The 23,740-nt window shown below is 40.4% G+C and overlaps 1 protein-coding gene across 1 annotated transcript in view; it reads right to left on the bottom strand.

Annotated features, from left to right (window-relative positions):
• The window catches only part of PAPSS1 (3'-phosphoadenosine 5'-phosphosulfate synthase 1), a 147,311-nt gene that overhangs the window by 4,175 nt on the left and 119,396 nt on the right, over positions 1 to 23,740 (bottom strand). The gene's annotated exons all lie outside the window — the stretch shown is intronic.

The following is a 23,740-nucleotide window of genomic DNA, read 5'->3' as shown; positions in this document are numbered from 1 at the left end:
AGCAAAAGGCCAGCAGTTTGAATTCACCACCTGCTCCTTGGAAACCCCATGGAGGCAGTTCTGCTCTGTCCTATAGGGTCATTATGAGTCGTAATTGACTTAATGCAACAGGTTTGGTTTAGGTTAGTGCAGTCCTAAAACTTTAATGATTGCCCCTTCCCCTTTGAAACAAGTCTAAGAGTTTTACTCTGGAATGCTATACATACAGGTGCAGTGGTTAAGCATTTGGCTGCTAACCAAAAGGTCGGCAGTTCGAACCCATCAGCTGCTCTGCGGGAGAAAAGATGTGGCAGGCAGTCTGCTCCTGTAAAGATTTACAGCCTTGGAAACCCTATGGGGCAGTTCTACTCCATCCTATAGGGTCACTATGAGTCAGAATAGACTCAACAGCAACAGGTATACATATGGGACATGAATGTAAAACAGTGTGACTCATATAATGAGTCACAGGAAAATCAATGCCAGTGCTTTATAATCCCATCCCTTACTGTTACAGAGAAAGGCACTACTCCTTTAATTCAGGCATGAAACATCTCCCCCTAGCTGACCTGCCTACTCTTCCTATGTGCCCTGCACTATCAGAAAGACAGGAAGATACACATACACTTTCAACTCACTCAGCATTTTCAACAATTCTCATCTTAGATAAAACATCTTTTAAAGATCTATACAAAGTTATCAAAGGTGATCACTGAAAAGGAACAAATATTGCTTCATAACAAGATGGCTTGATTCAAATAATTTAAATCTGTGGGGTATCTCCACTTCTATTAACTGTTCAATGAGCAAGAAATTCAGATCTACTTTATTATATTAGCCCATGCAGATGGGCGATTATCATAGCCGACATACAAAATAAGCTATTGTCTTTCCCTTATCCAAATGGCTATACTCTAAGGGGAGGAAAAAAAGAGAAACTGATTGAATGTGAGCTGTGCCCAGAAGACAGCAAAATTATGACAGGACAGATTTCAAAAAAATTTTTAGGGAAGACTGGCATTGGAAATGTAATTTTTAAACTTATCAACACTAAAATAGAAACTGAGTTTGAGAAAATGGATAAGCAATCCAAACAAAGAAGACTCAGCAAAGGGAAAGAATTTATCAAAAAAAGTAGGGAGAAAACCAAGATGATTATATGGAGGTCACGGAAGAAGAGAAATTCTAACATGTTAAGGCCACAAAGGGGCTAAGGAAGACGACTGTGAGAAAAGGACCACTGAATTTAAAAATGAGAATTTAAATCTTTAATAGAAGAGTTTTAGTAGGTGCTGACGGAGCGGGATATGGCGGTAAATGGCAGAGATTCAGAATGGTGCAAAAATGAGATCTTTTTTTTAAGGAAGGGGGGCATCTTAGCATCTACACACCAAAGGGAAAAACAAACAAACCTGTTGCCATCAAGTCAATTCTGACTCATAGCGACCCTATCGGTACACAGGTAATAAATGGCAAGGATGATAAAAGTGAGAAGGATGAAAACCAGTAAAGAGAGAACTGGAGAGAAATTAAAGAAGGAGAAAACCTGAGATGAAGAACACAAGGAGTGGAACTGTGACAGTGTCAGGAGTGAAGTAAAGAAGAAAGGGAAGGTGAAGAGAAAGAGCGATGATTCGGGGTTAGAAAAACATGAGGCGGTTAAGGCAGGATGGCAACCTTCTCTATAAAGGCTGCCTTCTGAGGATAAAAGGAACCTGCGTGGGACTGAGTTTATACTAGAATCCATCAACATTGTTTTTGTTGTTAGCTGTCATGGCGTCGGCACCCACTCATGGCATTCCCATGCACAATGGAACAAAATGCTGCCCGATACACGATTGATTACCAATCACACTGTTGCAATCCATAGGGTTTTCACTGGCTGATCTTTGTAAGTGAGGCCTTTCTTCCTAGTCCATCTTAGTCTGGAAACTCCACTGAAACCTGTTCAGCAGCATGGCGACACACAAGCCCCCACTGACAAATGAGTGGCGGCTGGGCATGAGGTGCTCTGGCACACACAGAAGGCGAGAACTGTAGCACTGAACCACCACTGCCCCTATCAACACAGTTAGTAGACTTTACCTCCAGGCCAGAGGAGTTACATCCCAGGGCAGGACTTAGCAACACAGGGACTAGAAAGGAAGTCAAGGGTATTGAAATGAGTTGCAACAGAGAAGGTCCAAACATCTTTCCATTTACATCTAAAAATCCTACCTCCAACATGTTATAAAATTGCTTAGCTTGGCTGAGAAATCATCTGACTAAACATTGATAGAATGTTTCTCTTCCTTACTTTTCAAGGAGCCCTCGTGGCACAGTGGTTAAGTGCTCGGCTGCTAACCGAAGGTAGGTATTTCAAACCCAGCAGCAGCTCCATGGGAGAAAGATGTGGCAGTCTGCCTCTGTAAAGATTTATAGCCTTGGAAACCCTATGGGGCAATTCTGCTCTGTCCTACAGGGTCACTAGAAGTCAGAAATCGACTCAATGGCAAAGGGATTTTGGTTAAATACATTTCATTGAGGAAAATTATGACCCTTAAGCCTCCTGTTCATGCAAATTTTAAATTTTCGTTTCAAAAAAATTAAAACTTGTGCTGCATGCAGAAAGTGCTTGTTCTTGACGTTGATGAGAAAGAAGTAAGACAGCAGTTTACTGGATGACTTGGCCTTGACTTTTTGATTAAAGGAAAAAAGCCAGACCAATTAAAGTCCTTTCTTTCCCCAGAATGCCAAACTGTCTGAAGTCCAGAAGTTTGCTTGCATTCCTTCTGAAACTGCATTTCAAACTCAAGGTCCCTGGGTACCTCTTTTCCTGAAGCTATTTCACACTCCATCTGCCCCGCATGCCACAAGCATTTCTTCATCACATGAAATGGGAGTTTCGCTTCCCACTGTGGTAGTTCCATTCCACTCTGGCTCCGGAAAACACATTTCCCTCTGCCTGTCTCATACTTGTATTTCTCTCTCTGTCACATAAGGATTTTACTTATGATGAGATGCTAGGTTCAAGGACATGACCTAAGTCACTATCTGTAACCAAGTCATATTTTCCACAATTACATCTTTAAATGGATACCATTTCACAGAAATAATTAAATCAAGCAAAAACCAAAGAATTCCTGGAATGATACTAAAATTAGTTCTGAAGTTTACCTGTGGGTAATGTGGAATCTGCCTAGAAGCACAAAAGGCTACTAAAATAAAGGATACTAGGCTTTCACTACATTTAATTACACTAGCTAACCAATCTCCCATGGCACCTGAAAAAAGAAATGCAAGTATGTTTGGTTATTTCTTTTTTCTTCTCAAGACCAGTTGGTTACAGATTCTTACAGCAAACAGAACCCCAGCTCTTAAAAAAAAAACAAACCAAAAAAAAGGGCGGGGGGAGGGTTTAGGACAGCAAGGGGGAAATAAAACACACACACACACACACACACACACACACACACACCATCTAGCAGACTGTGTGGGTCCCCCTCATAACCCGCACTCACACACTAACTACATGTGGCCAGCATCTTGGACTGTGCGGGACTCCTAACGTCCTGCACTCACACACTAACTACATGTGGCCAGCATCCTGACTAACTCCAGAGTACAGTGACTCCTGGCCACCTGCTGAAGATTTAAAGTTTTTACAGTCATCAGCTGTCCCTCAGGTCACACTGCAGCCATCAGAGCCTCCAGCAACAGCTGTTCACATGGACAAGAGCAGGGGTCAGCAGATGGCCCTTCATATGTTATCTTTTGAAGATTCACACTCCTGTAGACAAACTTCCTAAAAACTGATAACCAGATGATAAGCAGGAGTTTCTTCTGATAGAAAACACCAAAAATAACGGTAGGAACTTTTTTTTTTTTTATTAACTTTTATTAAGCTTCAAGTGAACGTTTACAAATCCAGTCAGTCTGTCACATATAAGTTTACATACATCTTACTCCATACTCCCACTTGCTCTCCCCCTATTGAGTCAGCCCTTTCAGTCTCTCCTTTTGTGACAATTTTGCCAGCCTCCCTCTCTCTCTATCCTCCCATCCCCCCTCCAGACAAGAGATGCCAACACAATCTCAAGTGGCCACCTGATATAATTAGCTCACTCTTCATCAGCATCTCTCTCCCACCCACTGACCAGTCCCTTTCATGTCAGATGACTTGACTTCGGGGATGGTTCCTGTCCTGTGCCAACAGAAGGTCTGGGGACCGTGGCCGCCGGGATTCCTCTAGTCTCAGTCAGACCATTAAGTATGGTCCTTTTATGACAATTTGGGGTCTGCATCCCACTGATCTCCTGCTCCCTCAGGAGTTCTCTGTTGTGCTCCCTGTCAGGGCAGTCATTGATTGTGGCCGGGCACCAACTAGTTCTTCTGGTCTCAGGATGATGTAGGTCTCTGGTTCATGTGGCCCTTTCTGTCTCTTGGGCTCTTAGTTGTCGTGTGACCTTGGTGTTCTTCATTTTCCTTTGCTCCAGGTGGGTTGAGACCAATTGATGCATCTTAGATGGCCGCTTGTTAAGATTTAAGACCCCAGACGCCACATTTAAAAGTGGGATGCAGAATGTTTTCACAATAGAATTATTTTGCCAATTGACTTAGAAGTCCCCTCAAACCATGGTCCCCAAACCCCTGCCCTTGCTCCACTGACCTTTGAAGCATTCATTTTATCCCGGAAACTTCTTTACTTTTGGTCCAGTCCACTTGAGCTGACCTTCCATGTATTGAGTGTTGTCTTTCCCTTCACCCAAAGCAGTTCTTATCTACTGATTAATCAATAAAAAATCCTCTCCCTCCCTCCCTCCCCCCATCGTAACCACAAAAGTATGTGTTCTTCTCAGTTTTTACTATTTATCAAGATCTTATAATAGTGGTCTTATACAATATTTGTCCTTTTGCCTCTAATTTCGCTCAGCATAGTGCCTTCCAGGTTCCTCCATGTTATGAAATGTTTCCCAGATTCGTCACTGTTCTTTATCGATGCGTAGTACTCCATTGTGTGAATATACCACAATTTATTTACCCATTCATCCGTTGACGGACACCTTGGTTGCTTCCAGCTTTTTGCTATTGTAAACAGAGCTGCAATAAACATGGGTGTGCATATATCTCTTTGTGTGAAGGCTCTTGTTTCTCTAGGGTATATTCCGAGGAGTGGGATTTCTGGATTGTATGGTAGTTCTATTTCTAACTGTTTAAGATAACGCCAGATAGATTTCCAAAGTGGTTGTACCATTTTACATTCCCACCAGCAGTGTATAAGAGTTCCAATCTCTCCGCAGCCTCTCCAACATTTATTATTTTGTGTTTTTTGGATTAATGCCAGCCTTGTTGGTGCGAGATGGAATCTCATCCTAGTTTTAATTTGCACTTCTCTAATGGCTAATGATCGAGAGCATTTTCTCATGTATCTGTTGCCTTCCTGAATATCTTCTTTAGTGAAATGAGTATTCATATCCTTTGCCCACTTCTTGATTGGGTTGTTTGTCTTTTTGTGGTTGAGTTTTGACAAAATCATATAGATTTTAGAGATCAGGCGCTGGTCGGAGATGTCATAGCTGAAAATTCTTTCCCAGTCTGTAGGTGGTCTTTTTACTCTTTTGGTGAAGTCTTTAGATGAGCATAGGTGTTTGATTTTTAGCAGCTCCCAGTTATCGGGTTTCTCTTCATCATTTTTGCTAATGTTTTGTATTCTGTTTATGCCTTGTATTAGGGCTCCTAGGGTTGTCCCTATTTTTTCTTCCATGATCTTTATCGTTTTAGTCTTTGTGTTTAGGTCTTTGATCCACTTGGAGTTAGTTTTTGTGCATGGTGTGAGGTATGGGTCCTGTTTCATTCTTTTGCAAATGGATATCCAGTTATGCCAGCACCATTTGTTAAAAAGACTATCTTTTCCCCAATTAACTGACACTGCGCCTTTGTCAAATATCAGCTGCTCATATGTGGATGGATTTATATCGGGGTTCTCAATTCTGTTCCATTGGTCTATGTGCCTGTTGTTGTACCAGTACCAGGCTGTTTTGACTACTGTGGCTGTATAATAGTTTCCGAAATCCGGTAGAGTGAGGCCTCCCACTTTCTTCTTCTTTTTCAGTAATGCTTTGCTTATCCGGGGCTTCTTTCCCTTCCATATGAAATTGGTGATTTGTTTCTATATCACCTTAAAAAATGACACTGGAATTTGGATCGGAAGTGCGTTATATGTATAGATGGCTTTTGGTAGAATGGACATTTTTACTATGTTAAGTCTTCCTATCCATGAGCAAGGTATGTTTTTCCACTTAAGTAGGTCCTTTTGAATTTCTTGTAGTAGAGCTTTGTAGTTTTCTTTGTATAGGTCTTTTACATCGTTGGTAAGATTTATTCCTAAGTATTTTATCTTCTTGGGGGCTACTGTCAATAGTATTGATTTGGTTATTTCCTCTTCGATGTTCTTTTTGTTGATGTAGAGGAATCCAAGTGATTTTTGTATGTTTATTTTATAACCTGAGACTCTGCCAAACTCTTCTATCAGTTTCAGTAGTTTTCTGGAGGATTCCTTAGGGTTTTCTGTGTATATAATCATGTCATCTGCAAATACTGATAACTTTACTTCCTCCTTGCCAATCCGGATACCTTTTATTTCTTTGTCTAGCCTAATTGCCCTGGCTAGGACTTCAAGCACGATGTTGAATAAGAGTAGTGATAAAGGGCATCCTTGTCTGGTTCCCGTTCTCAAGGGAAATGCTTTCAGGTTCTCTCCATTTAGAGTGATACTGGCTGTTGACTTTGCATAGATGCCCTTTATTATGTTGAGGAATTTTCCTTCAATTCCTATTTTGGTAAGAGTTTTTATCATAAATGGGTGTTGGACTTTGTCAAATGCCTTTTCTGCATCAATTGATAAGATCATGTGGTTTTTATCTTTTGTTTTATTTATGTGATGGATTACATTAATGGTTTTTCTGATATTAAACCAGCCTTGCATACCTGGTATAAATCCCACTTGATCAGGGTGAATTATTTTTTTGATGTGTTGTTGGATTCTATTGGCTAGAATTTTGTTGAGGATTTTTGCATCTATGTTCATGAGGGATATAGGTCTGTAATTTTCTTTTTTTGTAATGTCTTTACCTGGTTTTGGTATCAGGGAGATGGTGGCTTCATAGAATGAGTTGGGTAGTATTCCGTCATTTTCTATGCTTTGAAATACCTTCAGTAGTACGGGTGTTATCTCTTCTCTGAAAGTTTGGTAGAACTCTGCAGTGGAGCTGTCCGGGCCGGGGCTTTTTTTTGTTGGGAGTTTTTTGATTACCATTTCAATCTCTTTTTTTGTTATAGGTCTATTTAGTTGTTCTACTTCTGAATGTGTTAGTTTAGGTAGGTAGTGTTTTTCCAGGAATTCATCCATTTCTTCTAGGTTTTCAAATTTGTTAGAGTACAATTTTACGTAGTAATCTGAAATGATTCTTTTAATTTCATTTCGTTCTGTTGTGATGTGGTCCTTCTCGTTTCTTATTCGGGTTATTTGTTTCCTTTCCTGTATTTCTTTAGTCAGTCTAGCCAATGGTTTATCAATTTTGTTAATTTTTTCAAAGAACCAGCTTTTGGCTTTGTTAATTCTTTCAATTGTTTTTCTGTTCTCTAATTCATTTAGTTCAGCTCTAATTTTTATTATTTGTTTTCTTCTGGTGCCTGATGGATTCTTTTGTTGCTCACTTTCTATTTGTTCAAGTTGTAGGGACAGTTCTCTGATTTTGGCTCTTTCTTCTTTTTGTATGTGTGCATTTATTGATATAAATTGGCCTCTGAGCACTGCTTGTGCTGTGTCCCAGAGGTTTTGATAGAAGTATTTTCATTCTCGTTGCATTCTATGAATTTCCTTATTCCCTCCTTGATGTCTTCTATAACCCAGTCTTTTTTCAGGAGGGTATTGGTCAGTTTCCAAGTATTTGATTTCTTTTCCCTAGTTTTTCTGTTATTGATCTCTAGTTTTATTGCCTTGTGGTCTGAGAAGATGCTTTGTAATATTTCGATGTTTTGGACTCTGCAAAGGTTTGTTTTATGACCTAATATGTGGTCTATTCTAGAGAATGTTCCATGTGCGCTAGAAAAAAAAGTATACTTTGCAGCAGTTGGGTGGAGAGTTCTGTATAAGTCAATGAGGTCAAGTTGGTTGATTGTTGTAAGTAGGTCTTCCGTGTCTCTACTGAGCTTCTTACTGGATGTCCTGTCCTTCTCCGAAAGTGGTGTGTTGAAGTCTCCTACTATAATTGTGGAGGTGTCTATCTCACTTTTCAATTCTGTTAAAATTTGATTTATGTATCTTGCAGCCCTGTCATTGGGTGCATAAATATTTAATATGGTTATGTCTTCCTGATCAATTGTCCCTTTTATCATTACGTAGTGTCCTTCTTTATCCTTTGTGGTGGATTTAAGTCTAAAGTCTATTTTGTCAGAAATTAATATTGCTACTCCTCTTCTTTTTTGCTTATTGTTTGCTTGATATATTTTTTTCCATCCTTTGAGTTTTAGTTTGTTTGTGTCTCTAAGTGTAAGGTGTGTCTCTTGTAGGCAGCATATAGACGGATCGTGTTTCTTTATCCAGTCCAAGACTCTCTGTCTCTTTATTGGTGCATTTAGTCCATTTACATTCAGCGTAATTATAGATAAATAAGTGTTTAGTGTTGTCATTTTGATGCCTTTTTATGTGTGTTGTTGACAATTTCATTTTTCCACTTACTTTTTTGTGCTGAGACGTTTTTCTTAGTAAATTGTGAGATCCTCATTTTCATAGTGTTTGACTTTATGTTAGTTGAGTCGTTACGTTTTTCTTGGCTTTTATCTTGAGTTATGGAGTTGTTATACCTTTTGTGGTTACCTTATTATTTACTCCTATTTTTCTAAGTAAAAACCTAACTTGTATTGTTCTATATCACCTTGTATCACTCTCCATATGGCAGTTCAATGCCTCCTGTATTTAGTCCCTCTTTTTGATTATTGTGATCTTTTACCTATTGACTTCAATGATTCCCTGTTATGTGTATTTTTTTTTAATTAATCTTAATTTCTTTGTTTTTGTGATTTCCCTATTTCAGTTGATATCAGGACGTTCTGTTTTGTGACCTTGTGTTGTGCTGGTATCTGATATTATTGGTTCTCTGGCCAAACAATATCCTTTAGTATTTCTTGTAGCTTTGGTTTGGTTTTTGCAAATCCTCTAAACTTGTGTTTATCTGTAAATATCTTAATTTCGCCTTCATATTTCAGAGAGAGTTTTGCTGGATATATGATCCTTGGCTGGCAGTTTTTCTCCTTCAGTGCTCTGTATATGTCATCCCATTGCCTTCTTGCCTGCATGGTTTCTGCTGAGTAGTCTGAACTTATTCTTATTGATTCTCCCTTGAAGGAAACATTTCTTTTCTCCCTGGCTGCTTTTAAATTTTTCTGTTTATCTTTGGTTTTGATGATAATATGTCTTGGTGTTTTTCTTTTTGGATCAATCTTAAATGGGGTTCGATGAGCATCTTGGATAGATATCCTTTCGTCTTTCATGATGTCAGGGAAGTTTTCTGTCAGGAGTTCTTCAACTATTTTCTCTGTGTTTTCTGTCCCCCTCCCTGTTCTGGGACTCCAATCACTCGCAAGTTATCCTTCTTGATAGAGTCCCACATGATTCTTAGGGTTTCTTCATTTTTTTTAATTCTTTTATCTGATTTTTTTTCAGCTATGTTGGTGTTGATTCCCTGGTCCTCCAGTTGTCCCAGTCTGCATTCTAATTGCTCGAGTCTGCTCCTCTGACTTCCTATTGCGTTGTCTAATTCTGTAATTTTATTGTTAATCTTTTGGATTTCTACATGTTGTCTCTCTATGGATTCTTGCAACTTATTAATTTTTCCACTATGTTCTTGAATAATCTTTTTGAGTTCTTCAACAGTTTTATCAGTGCGTTCCTTGGCTTTTTCTGCAGTTTGCCTTATTTCGTTTATGATGTCTTGAAGCATTCTGTAAATTAGTTTTTTATATTCTGTATCTGATAATTCCAGGATTGTATCTTCATTTGGGAAAGATTTTGCTTCTTTTGTTTGGGGGATTGGAGAAGCTGTCATGGTCTGCTTCTTTATGTGGTTTGATATGGACTGCTGTCTTCGAGCCATCACTGGGAAACTAGTTTTTCCAGAAAATCTGCTAAAAAAAATGCAGTCAGATCCCTATCAGAGTTCTCCCTCTGGCTCAGGCAATTCGGATGTTAATGAAGCCACCTGGAGAGGGTGGGGGAGGGATCAGAGAGATAAGAGAGTAGCACCTCAGAATATAACCAGAGTTGCTTGTCTTGCTTGGAATGACTATTATATCTGAGATTCCCGCGGGGCGCGTCACCTATGTGTGCTGGCTGTGTGGAGATTGCCCCCAGGGGGTCTGGCCCACTGGAGTCACAGTCATATCCTCCGCTGCCAGCCCCACGCCCAACGTCAAGGTTCCCCTGCTGGGACGGTGCACTCTCGACTCCAAAATCAGTCGTTGCCTCCCGGGGATTTCTCGTCCCACCAGCCGCGTCACCGTGCCGCCCCCGAGAACCAGCTGGGCCCCCTCCCAGGGTTATTTCAGGAGAGTGGAGCAGCTCTCCGTGCTTATGCCGTGCCTGCGCCCAGTCAAAATCCCGGCGGGACTGTTCCCCGGCTGGGACGCTGCTCTCCCCGCTCCAAGACCAGTCACTGCCTCCCGGGGAATTCTCCCACCGGCTGCTTTGCCACGCCGCCCGCACGAACCGGCTGGGCCCCCTCCCGGGGTTAGTTCAGGGGAGTGGAGCAGCTCTCCGTGCTTATGCCATGCCTGCGCCCAGTCAAAATCCCAGTGGGACGGTTCCCCGGCTGGGACGCTGCTCTCCCCGCTCCAAGACCAGTCACTGCCTCCCGGGGACTTCTCCCACCGGCTGCGTCGCCACACCCCACGCACGAACCGGCTGGGCCCCCTCCCGGGGTTAGTTCAGGGGAGTGGAGCAGCTCTGTGTGCTTGTACCGTGCCTGCGCCCAGTCAAAATCCCGGCGGGACGGTTCCCCGGCTGGGACGCTGCTCTTCCCGCTCCAAGATCAGTCACTGCCTCCCAGGGACTTCTCCCACCGGCTGCGTCGCCACGCCGCCTGCGCGAACCGGCTGGGCCCCCTCCCGGAGTGAGTTCGGGGGCTAGGGCTGGGCCCCTTGTTTGTGCCGTCTGCTCCCCTGGGCTCTGCCCTACGTCAGGCGCCAAAGGTTACCTGACTGGTACGCTGGCTCCAGGCTCTGAAAACAATCGCTGCTTCCCTGTATTTGTTTGTTCTCTGTCTCTAAATCTGTGTTTGTTGTTCAGGGTTCATAGATTGTTATGTGTGATCGATTCACTTGTTTTTCCGAGTCTTTGTTGTAAGAGGGATCCGAGGTAGCGTCTACCTAGTCCACCATCTTGGCCCCCTCAACGGTAGAAACTTTTAAGTGAATCTAATTAACTACTCTGGATCTGACTTTACATCCAACTTGAAAGCAGCTCATATATAATGGACCCAAAAAAAAAAAACCACTAAGAATTCTCAGGAGTAAAATTAATAGTTATCTCTTCAAAACCTGGTGAAGTTATTTATGGATGTCTTTCAAGTTTTTTTTTTTTTCAAGCACTAAAAACTATTGTTTGGGATCATATAAGACAAACTTAATTTTAATCTCCAAACCAAAGACCAAAACGTACACACAAAAATTTAATTTTCTAGTTAATTAACCAAAATCCTTAATTAATCACATTTTCCTCCCAGCACTCAAGCCTTATAAATAAAAGCTAGCAAACAGCCTCTACCAGACATTCAGTCAAATTATAAATTTTCAGGGTGTTCTAGAGTGTACTGCAGAGTCAGCTCAATTCCCTTTAGCATACAGGGTCATGAAATCTATAATCTACCACAGTGTAGAACAGCAGATTTAACTGAGCACCCATGGGATAGGTTTCAAAAGAGTCCATGAATATCTTGATATACAAAATTTAGGGCTGATATACTATGAGTTGGAATCAACTCCAGGGCAACGGGTTTGGTTTTTTTTTTTTTTTTGGTTATACTTTGAACAGGAGGGGAGGTATATGATTTTCATCTGCTTCTGGAAGCAGTCTCTGATAATTCAAGAATGAACCCCAATTCTCAGAAAACTAATCCCTGAAGCTCTCAGATGCTCAATCATCCAAATAAAATCATCTGGTAGGGGACACATGGCTGAAGTTTGGTTGTATTAAGACACCCTCTCTTCAGCCTTAGAATTCACTGGGTGGCCTAAACAGTTAAGTGCTGGGCTACTAATCAAAAGGCTGGGGGTTCAAATCCACCCAGAGGAGCCTCGGAAGAAATGCCTGGAGACCTACTTCTGAAAAATCAGTCATTGAACCCTACGGAGTGCAGTTCTACTCTGAAAGACATGGGGTTGCCCTGAGTTGGAATCACCTTGATGGCAACTGGTACTTGTGGCTCTTTGGACTGCTGCAAACTATTTTGAGTGGCACACTAATGTCCTTGGGTACTGATTACTGTACAACGTCTTTCACTAGGACAGGAGGTAATATAGACAGAAATAATAGTTCTGAAGGCTTTTTAAAAATGGTAGCCTAAACAACTGAATTATCTGTGGGTGAGCCAGAAAATTAAGTGAATCCAAGTACCGCATTCTAGATAATAAGGACACCACTCTGTGTTGAATAATCCTCCCTTTCTGATGCGTCATCAGCATTTCTTTGTTCTGTTACTTGCTTACTGTTGAGACACATGTGACTATTGTTGTTCATCTAGAAATCAGGACTCTAGTACCCTCAAAGTACATAAAGTAGTTCCAAATATGGAAATAAAAAATTCTTCAGGGTAAAAAAAAAATCTTTTTCTATTTTTGACGTGTAGAATAAGGATGAAATAATGGAGAAGAGCAGACCAAAAAAAGTCAAACCGACTGCTGTCGATTCTGACTCATAGTGACCCTATAGGACAGAGTAGAGCTGCCCCATTGAGTTTCCAAGAAGTGGCTGGGGAATTCGAACTGCTGGCCGTTTGGTTAGCAGCCGAACTTTTAACCACTGAGAAAAGCATAAGGCTCCAAAATACTCTCAATGTTCCTATAAACATGATTCTCAACCGAGGTGATTTTGCCCCCCAGAGGATATTTGGCCATGTCTGAGACATAATTGGTTGTCACAACTAGGGGCAGGAATCCTGCTGGCATCTCGTGGGTAGAGGCCAAAGATGCCACTAAACATCCTACAATGCACAGTGCAGCCCCCACAACAAAGACTGACCTGGCCTGAAACGTCAGTATCAGCGCCCATGGAAGTAGTAGTCAAGAAATCAGATGACATATTGTGTTGGACAAATCTGCTGCAAAAGACTTTTTTGAAGTATTAAAAAGCAAGAATACCACTTTGAGGACTAACATGTACCTGACCCAAGCCATGGTATTTTCAATTGTCTCATATGCATGTGAAAGCTGGACAATGAATAAGGAAGTCCAAAGAAGAACTGACACATTTGAATTGTGTTGTTGCCCAGAATACTGAATATACCATGGCCTGCCAGAAAAACAAACAAATCTGTCTTGGAAAAAGTACACCCAGAATGCCCCTTAGAAGCAAGGATGGCAAGGCTTCGTCTCACGTGCTTTGGACATGGTATCAGGAGGGTCCAGTCCTTGGAGAAGGACATCATGCTTGGCAAGGTGGGAGTCAGCAAAAAAGAGGAAGACCCTCAACAAGATGGACTGATAGTGACTACAACAATTAACTCAAGCACAGCAACAAAGATTGTGAGGATGGCGAGGGACCGGGCAGTTTTTCGTTCTGTTGTACATAGGGTCACTGTGAGTCAGAACCGACTTGATGGCACCCAATAACAACAAGAATGGCAGCAGTGCTGAGGTTGAGAAACCCTGCTAACTGGTATGCTGATAAGAAAGAAAATGTCGTTTGATATTGTTATAAGATGTAAATCTCCCTCCTCCCAGGCACTGAAGGGCAAAAAGTACTTAAAAAAAAAAAAGAGAGAGAAAGCAATCTCAAAGACACACACACACACACACACAAAAGCAGCAGCTAGAAGACGATCAAAACATAAGCAATATAACGTGTGGCTATTTCCTCCTGGAACTCTTTACAGTAAGAAAGGCCAGTGGCTGGACATAGCACAGCTCTACATTCTGAGAGACTGGGGCCAAATCTCAATAGTGTAGCATGGGAAAGTACAGGTATAGAAAACTACACTCTATATTTGAGGAGAAAGGGTAGGAGTAAAGAGATGGGACAAGCAGCTGCCGCTTGCTCTCACTGATACTTAAGGATACGCGTGTGCCACGAGCAAGGCTATCCAGCTACTCTCAATGACGAGCGCCTTCACGAGCTCAGCACTCAATCCTCCGGGGCACACCACTATCATCAGGACCTACAGCACAGCATAATAGTAGTCACTGACACAGGGCCATTAAAATGTTTACAAGGAATTTCTAATAGCATGGAAAGATGCTCATGAGAAGTAAATAAATACAAAAGGTAGGAAACAATATTATGAACTCAACTATGTTAAATGAGTGTACAGAAAAAATATGGAAGCAAAGCATACACATATAGATGATACCACAGATGTTGTTTTTCCCTTTTTAAATGCTTTCAGCATTTTTTCTAGAACATATAGATTTTTATTGGCTGACCTCTAGAAGGAATTTACCCCACTCACCCCTAAAAATGAGTCAAAATCAGGTTACCCACAAAGAAGGAATTTTATAGAAATAAATGCTTTAAAAGACACACGTCCGTTCCACTAGGCTGGAGTGCTGAGAGCACCTTGGACTGCTAGAGTGGGATGCCCAGGCTACTCTGCTCTAAGCACTAGTGGGTTCAGTAATAGAATTCTTGCCTTCCATGGGGGAGCCCCGGGTTTGATTCCTTGGCAATGCACCTCAAGTGCAGCCATCACCCATCTGTCAGCCACCCATCTGTCAATAGAGGCTTACATTTTGCTATGATGCTGAACAGGTCTCAGTGGAACTTCCAAAATAGGAAGAAAGGCCTAGCAATCTACTTCTGAAAATCAGCCAATGAAAACTCTAAGGATCACAATGATCGAATCCCACTGTGCATTGGCTCGTCATAAGTCAGGGGCTGACTGGACGGCAGCTAACGACAACAGTAAGCATTGGGGAAAATACTCTCTTGAGCACTATTTCATTTGCTCTTATCCTTGTCCTCAGGTACTGACTGGTCACCAGTTCTGATATTCATTCATTAAGCAAGAATAATGTAATTTAGTCAGGACTTTGGGATGGAGAAAGAAGGAGTAGACCTTTGGCCTGCTTTGGTTCAAGGCTACTGGATTCCCTAGTATTTAAAAAAAAAAAAAAGAAAAACCTTCCATGTAGTCTAGTCTAAGGAGACTTGGTGGTGCAGTAGTTAAGTACTCGGCTGCTAATCAAAAGGGCGGTGATTTGAACCCACTAGGCCGCTCCATGGGAGAAATACGTGGCAGTCTACTTTCATTAAGTGAAAAAAAAACCAAACCCTCTGTTACTCTCTGGGGCTTTGGTCTAGTGAGTTAGACTAGACTAACCGCTTGCCGTCAAGTCAACTCCAACTCATAGCAACCTTCTAGGACAGAACAGAACTACCCCATCAAGTTCCCAAGGAGCAGCTGGTGGATTTGAACTGCCGATGCTTTGGTTAGCAACTGTAGCTCTCAACCACTATGCCACCAGGGTTTCCTTACAGCTGTGGAAACCCTACAGGGCAGTTCTATCTGTCCTATAGGGTCACTATGAGTCAGAATCAACTCGATGGCAACGGGTTAGTCTAGTCAAACTCACTGGAGTTCTACACTGGGGCCAAAGCCCCAGAGAGTAACAAGGCATCGCTCTGTCTTACATACATAATTAGTTACTGCTTAATGCATCTCCCTTTTTCTCTGATATTATGATTAACAGCAGGATATAGTGACTGCTAGGTTTTATAGTGAAAACACCACAATAGCATCTCTTTAATGGTGCCTCATCTATCATTCCTAACATAAACCATCAAAAAAAAAAATTACTTCTATTTTATTTCTAGAAAACTTAATCTTCTCTACAATGTTTTCAAAAGAGGGGCCCTGTGAAAGGATGAAGACAGTGAAGCCTTTCAAGTTACCTATCTCATTACTGACTGAAGTTAGTTCACCTAAAAATTAGGGAAAAAACTGTCATCTTCTATTGGTGGATGAGAGACTCTCAGAGGAGCAAACTACATAAAATCTTTTCTTTACAAGCAGTTTTCTTTCATGAAATGAAAAATAAGAATCAGAAGCTCACCATCACACTTTCAGTAACAAAATATTGTTCTACTACAGACTATTTCAAATATATTTGCATATAGTAACAATGTTAAAAAACAAAAAAACACTGCCATCTGGTCTATTCCAACTCATAGCGACCCTACAGGACAGAGCAGAACTGCCTCACAGGGTTTCCAAGGAGCAGCTAGTAGATTCGAACTACCGACCTTTTGGTTAGCAGCGAAACAACCACTGAGCTGCCAAGGCTTCAATAACAATGCTAAAAACGCTAATTCTATTGCACTTTTACATCAATCAATTCTTTACAAAACTCTTGCCTGTCACCTCTGGAATTACAAAGGAGAATGCCAAACTGAATCTTTTGTTTGTGTGTGTGTTCTGAGATATGGAGGAGGGAGGATATTAAGTTCACACTTTGTGTAAGAAAAAAATCAGGGTTCACTTAATATAGCAATTATACTTTACAAGTCTTACTGCTTGTACCTCCTAAATATCTTCTAAATCAATCCATTTTTTCTAATCCCCTGCTGTAGCCCACATTAATAGAAGCTACCATCACCCTTGCTCACACTGATACATACTTTCAAACTGGTGTCCCCTCCTTTCTTTCTCTTTTCTAAACTGCTACATCATTTTTATTCTTTTATGTTCCTTGTAGATATTTTCCAACTTATTTTTAATGAACACTGCAAGTATAGTTATTTTGTAATCTATGTCTGGTAATTCTAGTTATGTGAAGTCTCTACAGGACTGTTTCTGCTATCTGTAGTTTCCACTGTTTCTTGCTTATGGTGCTTTGCTTCCTGGCGTAGTAGTAAAAAGCTCGGCTGCTAACCAACAGGTCAGCAGTTCAAATCCACCAGGTGCTCCTTGAAAACCCTATGGGACAGCTCTACTCTGTTCTATAGGGTCGCTATGAGTCGGAATCAACTTGATCACACGAGTTTGGTTTTTGTTCTATATTATGTCATTGTTGACTGAAATTGTTCATTAAGTTTGTATATTATTTACACAAATAAATTGAGGCCTAGGATAAAGGTATAAATCTCCAGAGAGTTTACATTCGCTTCTACTGAACACTTACATGTGTAGTCAAGAACCATCTGAAATTAGCTTCATAGCTTGAGGTTTTTGTTTTGTTTTACAATATCCAGGTAACATGAGTTTGGCTTATTTGAGCAGAACTGAGCTCTTCGGTTTAAAGCTCAATGCTCTGCTCACATTCCCCTGGGGTAAGAGAATGGATTGGGTTCACTTCAGGTTCTACCTTCCACTTTTGGTGGGAAGTAGTCTCTCCAGTTTGGTCAAGGGCAGAGTCGTGTTTTCTGTCTTCCCTACACCGCTAGACCAAAAAAATCAACATAGTTTACTAGGTCCACCAGGGCAAAAGCAGCTTCAGGGTGTAGCTTACTTGAAATTCCAGTTTTCACGTAACGGTTTGGCTTCACAGTTCTTATCATCTTGTCAGCTTCACTACACTTTTATAAATATGTTTTACGTTATCCAGCATTTTTAGTTGATTTCTTGGGAGAGTCAATCTGTATAATCTAGCCTACCTCATTACCAGAAAGCTGAACTTCTTTATATCCATTCTACATTGTAACAACACAATCTTATATCCATTCTACGTTGTAACAGCACACTCTTTTAAATTTTAAGAATTAATCCAGTTCCTCTCTTTTAAAAAAAGTGGCCTCTGACTGCCTTATCATCTTCCGTTCACTCTCTGCTTTATCCCACCCCGGCCTTCTTTTCAAATCCTCTATGATCCTTTCTACCTCAGGACTTTTGCACGTGCTGATCCCTTTTTGTCAGGATACTGCTCTCCCCTTTCTTCACCAAGGGAATGCCTACTCATATTCTGGAGCTCAGCAAAAACATCACTTGCTTCAGGAAACCATCCCACCACCAAGATCCCTACCAAGTGCTAGCAAAGCTATCTACAAGTATCCTGCAGAGCATGTACCACCTTTAATTAACTGTGTTGTTAATGGTTTATTGTCTGTCTTCCTCCCCAGAATACAAGTCCCAGAAGAACAATAACAATGTCTGTCTAACTACAGGGCCCAAACCTGGCAATGGCATGTACACACTAAAAGCTCAATAAATAGATAATAAATGAGTAAAGCACAGCAAAATCAAAATTCTTTTTGTTGCTGTGTGCTGTTGAGTCAATTCTGACTCATAGTGACCCAATGTGACACAGAAGAACTGCCTCAAAGGATATTCTAGGCTGTAATCTTTATGGGAACAGATTGCCAGGTCTTTTCTCCTATGGAGCCGTTGGTGGGTTTGAACCATTAATCTTTCAGTTAGTAACCAAGTGCTTAAACACTGCGTCACCAGGGATCCTTAGAAATTCTTCTACTAATATCAATGTAATACATGGACTTCAATACAACATATGATACACACAAAATGCAATATACATAATTTGATTTTGAAAAATATATATACCAGTACTATTCCTAACTATAATTCAAATGTACAGTAAGATGAAGATGGCATAAAATAGATTTTAAATTGAAGCTCATCTATTAATGGTCATACAGTAACTCTCCACACTAAAGTATGTTCAAAATCTATAAACCCAGGATGAGACTCGTTAAATTCATGCAACTACAGTCAGACTTCTAAAAGTCTTTAGAATATCAAAATAAATAAAACAAAAGCATCTTGTCAATTAATGGAAAAGACATTTTCCCAGTACTGTAACAGAAATTCTTGTCTACTACAAATACTATGTGGCTGGAAAGGGAAAGAAAGGAATTCACACAATAAATATTTCAGTAGTCAACATGACAAGACTTGGATGTGAAAAGCAAGGTAAAGACATAAAGGAGTTCAAGGTTCTAAGTAATGGGAAGAGTGAGTAAGGAGAAACGTAAAACTGACTCTGGATATTTTAAGTAATATCAAGAAATCTGAGCAGAAATGTCCATTAGTGTGGTAGGCAGAATTCCAAGATGGCCCCATGACCTTCGCACCCTAGCACTCCTCCCATGACTAGTTCATTACATGGCAAAGATTTTGTAAATGTAATTGTCCACCGTGATTGTCTAGGTGGACCTAACAATCATCTGAGGCCTTTAAAAGCAGGCTGATAGCACAAGGGGAAAGGAGCCCTGGTGGTGCAATGGTTAAGCACTCAGCTGCTAACCAAAAGGTTGGAGGTTTAAATCCACCAGTCGCTCTGCAGAAGAAAAGACCTGGCAATCTGCTCCTGTGAAGATTACAGTCTAGAAAATTCTATGTGGGAGTTCTACTCTGTCACATTGCAGTCACTGAGTCGGAATTGACTCAATGGCACACTAGAACACCACCACCAGAAGGGGAAGTCAGATTTTAAGCATGAAAGAGACTCGAAATGAGGGAGGTTCTCCGATACGGAGATGGAGGGTGCCATGATGAAAGACCTCAGAGTGACCTCTAGGAGCACAAAGCAACCAACCCCTAGGCAACAGCCAGCAAGAAGGTGAGGACCTCAGTTCTACAACTGTAAAGAACTGAATTCTGCCAACAACACGGATAAACTGAGAAATGTACTCTTTCCAGAGCCTTCAGATAAGAACCCAATCTGACCAGAGAACCCAGTCAAGCTCACCCAGACTTCTGACCTATATAACTGTGAAATAATAAACGGGTACTGTTTTAAGCCATGAGGTATGAGGTAATTTGTTACATGGCAATAGAAAACAAATACATTAGCAACTTGGAAACACTGAAGTATAGTTCAAGAGTCACCACACACAGAAAACACTGAGAATAGATGAGCTCTCCTGTGGAAAAGTATACAAAAGAAAAGACTCTCTGAAAAAGCCTGAATTGTGCCTAGAATTAGAGTGATTTTTAAAATGGCACTAACAGTAATGACTTAGGGTACACCATAGCATTAAAAAAAAGAAAGAAAAATACTCTATAACTTGGAAATAACCAGTCCACAACATTTATATCCACCTGTCCTTTCATTTATTCATTTCTACAAGGCATCCTCACTCAGGTACATGGTCTCCTTTCTGACTCGCTATTTCAATACTCTGAATCATAAATTTGCATTTACAAGTAAGATAAATGAATTATCTCTAAAAGTTTGCTTCTAGTATCTGCAAGAACATTTTTAATCTTGTAGTACTAAAACTACCATATAATTTTTATCCAAATAACACAATCCTGCTATGTTTGTTTGCCAGTCAAAAAAATGACATAGCGGTGCTTGCGAAATACCTTGTAGGGGAAGGGAGCGGCTGGCAAACAAACGTAGAAGGCACGTGTTATTTGAGTAAAAAATGTAGTACATTTCCTTGAGTCACTATTATAGCTAATATGAACCTTCTTAACTTCCTAAATGGAAACAGATGATTCTTATCATAATTCCTACCCATAATATCTTGCCTGAAATTTTCATGGAGCTTTTTCCCCCTAAACCTTGTCTAACACTAGTATTTGATTCAAACCAAAAGCTACAAAATCATTAATTACATAAAAGCTGACACTGAATAATGTCCATTAATCAAACATAAGACAACCTCATGTGGGCATAATTAGTAACTGCATTTTCTCACTACATCAAAGACTGTTGCCTTTCCACAAAATCTTATCACTTTCCAGCATATTCCCTTCAACCTAATTATATTTGAACACAAACATAAAAAGTTACAAAACCAAAGCAGTTTTAAAGCTTCCCAAGTTACAACTTGTTAAGATTTGGTAACCCAAAAAATTCCAAGAAAATGAGCCACTCATGCAACTAATACAGAATTCATCTTTTGAAAATCTTATGAGAACTGATGTAATTATTTAGCTTTTGAATGATTAAAAGAAAGATTTAGAGCAATATGACACAGATTTCACAAAACATGAACGTTATCAAGGACTTATCAACACATTAGTCGACTACCTACAGATGGGTTCTAGCGTCTCGCGTGTGATTAAACCAGCTGATCATGCAAATAGTGATGAAATTTACCAGCATAAGGAGAAATGTTAAAGGAAAGCTCAAGTCCTTTTAGTATAGTTTTCCTAACACATCAAAGTGAAAACTCATCTAAGACTTAAGTATTTGGCCACTAGCAGAATGATTTGTTTCTCTCCCCTCACCCTCCCTTGCCACTCCATAAGTGATTTAATTTAATGCAGCTACTCACCACTCAGGAGCTCCTGCGTGGCACAAACGGTTAAGTGATGGACTACGAGCCAAAAGGTTGGCAGTTCGAACCCACCAAAAGGCATCTCAGAAGACAGGTCTGGTGATCTGCTTCCAGAAAGTCACAGTCTTGAAAACCGTATGCAGCAGTTCTACTCTGCACACACAGTTCTACTCTGACTTGATGGCAACTAACAACAGCAACGTGCCACTCTAAGAACAAGATTATTTTTATAACATCCTGTACACAATCTAAACAAACAAATCACATGCCGGGTGAGAAGCTAAAGCTAGCCTTTCCCTGCATCCCATCTTGGACACTGGATGTTTTATAGATTGACAGAAAGGCACTGCTACCCTCCTACAGGAGTTCTCAGCTGGACAGCATTTTAAAGAATTAACCTCCCTCCAGGCCAAGTAAATTAAAATCTCTTATGGTGGCCCCATATAATTTTAACTACAAAGGGGCAAAACTGTACCCGATATTTTTTTACTTTCCCTAATAATTTATCTATATTTTTAGTTTCAATCACCTTTTCTGGTAATATATTTCAAAGTTTACTATAATTACTTTTTTCTTAAAATTCTTTTTTTAAAAAGTTCCAAAGCATCCCTGTAGATCAAAGGGACAGAATACCTAGAAATAGAAAAAGTCTATTTACAACTCTTAGCATACCACCGTTAAGGACTTTCTTTTTTAAACAATAAAATTGTGATTGATTGATAGCCTTTTTTTTTTTTTTTTTTTAAGGTAATAAAAATACAATTGAGAACTATTTGTAGGTATTGGCAAGTCCTGATTTTGTACAAGGGTAAAAACATTCCACTTTGTTGCAAATTCTTCTCTTGATGTGGAATCTGGGCCACATTTCAGATCTTCAGAAGATACAGTCTAGAATAGCTCAGCACCTAGGCCACAGAGAGCAGCTGGGTGCCCTTTTCTACTTGCCCACACCAGTTATGTAAGCCTCTTCTCATAAAATGACCCTGTACTTTAGCTACACAGTTCATCACTCAGAAAAGCCTGCTATCATCTTAAAACTGTGCATTTTCTCTTCCAGTTTATGTCATTAAATGAGAAGCCAGCAAGTCCCCCAAGCCCCATTGTTCAAAGTAGCCTTTCTTTGTCCAGATAACTTATTACTTTATCTCAAAGAAATTAAATGACAAAGAGAATGTTTTAATTTTTTAAATGTTTCTTTCTTTTTCTTGCCCCCATTATTGCAAAATGGGCCACACTCAATGAGGACAGAGTCAGCCAGCCATATTCCAATATACAGATCCAACTGTAAAGCACCATGGAAAGAAGGATGAGAGCTCTCAGACTAAGGGTTATGAGGCCATGACCGATTTTCAATTAGTACCCATCAGTAGAAGCAACAATGATGAAACATAAATAAGAACTACATACCTGCTCTACTTACTCAACATAAATTTTAATTTCCACAACAACAACAATAAAAAAAAGATGTACTAAATAAGCAGATATGATTAGTACCAAATAAGGGTCAATAAACAAAACAACCAGTATGTACAAGCACCGACTTAAGGTGCAGGAATAACTCAGTGCTCCAGATTGTGGAAAGAACTACTGATTTTGAGTGCTGAAGGAATCACTTCATCCACTCTCATCATTTCAGAGGTAAAGACACAAGCTAGAGAGGACAAATGACTCTCAAGGTCACACAACAAGAATGGGACGAGAACCCATTACTTCTGATTCTACAGCCTCACTCTGCCACTTTAAACATACAGCGAGTACTGCCTACAGATATAATCTATAGATACAATTAATAAAATTTTATCAAGTCAAAGGGAGGTACACATGTGCTCAATACTACCAACAATTTGTACTAAAGGTTTGTTAAGTTTTTCTCTTCCTAAGATCTTTGAAGAAAGAAGTCATACTCTAGTATGGACTGAATTGTGTCCTTCCAAAATGTGTGTTGGAATCCTAACTCTTATACCTGTGGATGTAATCCTGTTTTGATATACGGTTTTCTTTGTTATGTTAATAAGGCCAAATCAGTGTAGGGTGTATACTAAGTTTAACCAGTCCTGAGTTATAAAGAGAGCAGATCAGACGCAGAGGCAGGCACAACCCAGGGAAGACAGATGCCATGAGATGACTACCAAGACGCACGGAGAGACCAGGACTATGGACAATAACCAGCGTGGCGGGCAATGTGAGAAAATATATCTGTATCCTTTAAAGCCACCTACTTTGTGCTATCTGTGTTACAGTAGCACTAGAATTGGACCCATTCTCAGTGGTTGAGAGCACAGGCTCCGGGGCCAGGCTGCTTGGGTTCAACTTCTGGGCTGCCATTTA

This window comes from Elephas maximus, chromosome 5 (assembly GCF_024166365.1).
Source record: "Elephas maximus indicus isolate mEleMax1 chromosome 5, mEleMax1 primary haplotype, whole genome shotgun sequence".
Classification (NCBI taxonomy): Eukaryota; Metazoa; Chordata; class Mammalia; order Proboscidea; family Elephantidae; genus Elephas; species Elephas maximus.
This window is presented reverse-complemented; position numbering and strand designations above follow the sequence as displayed.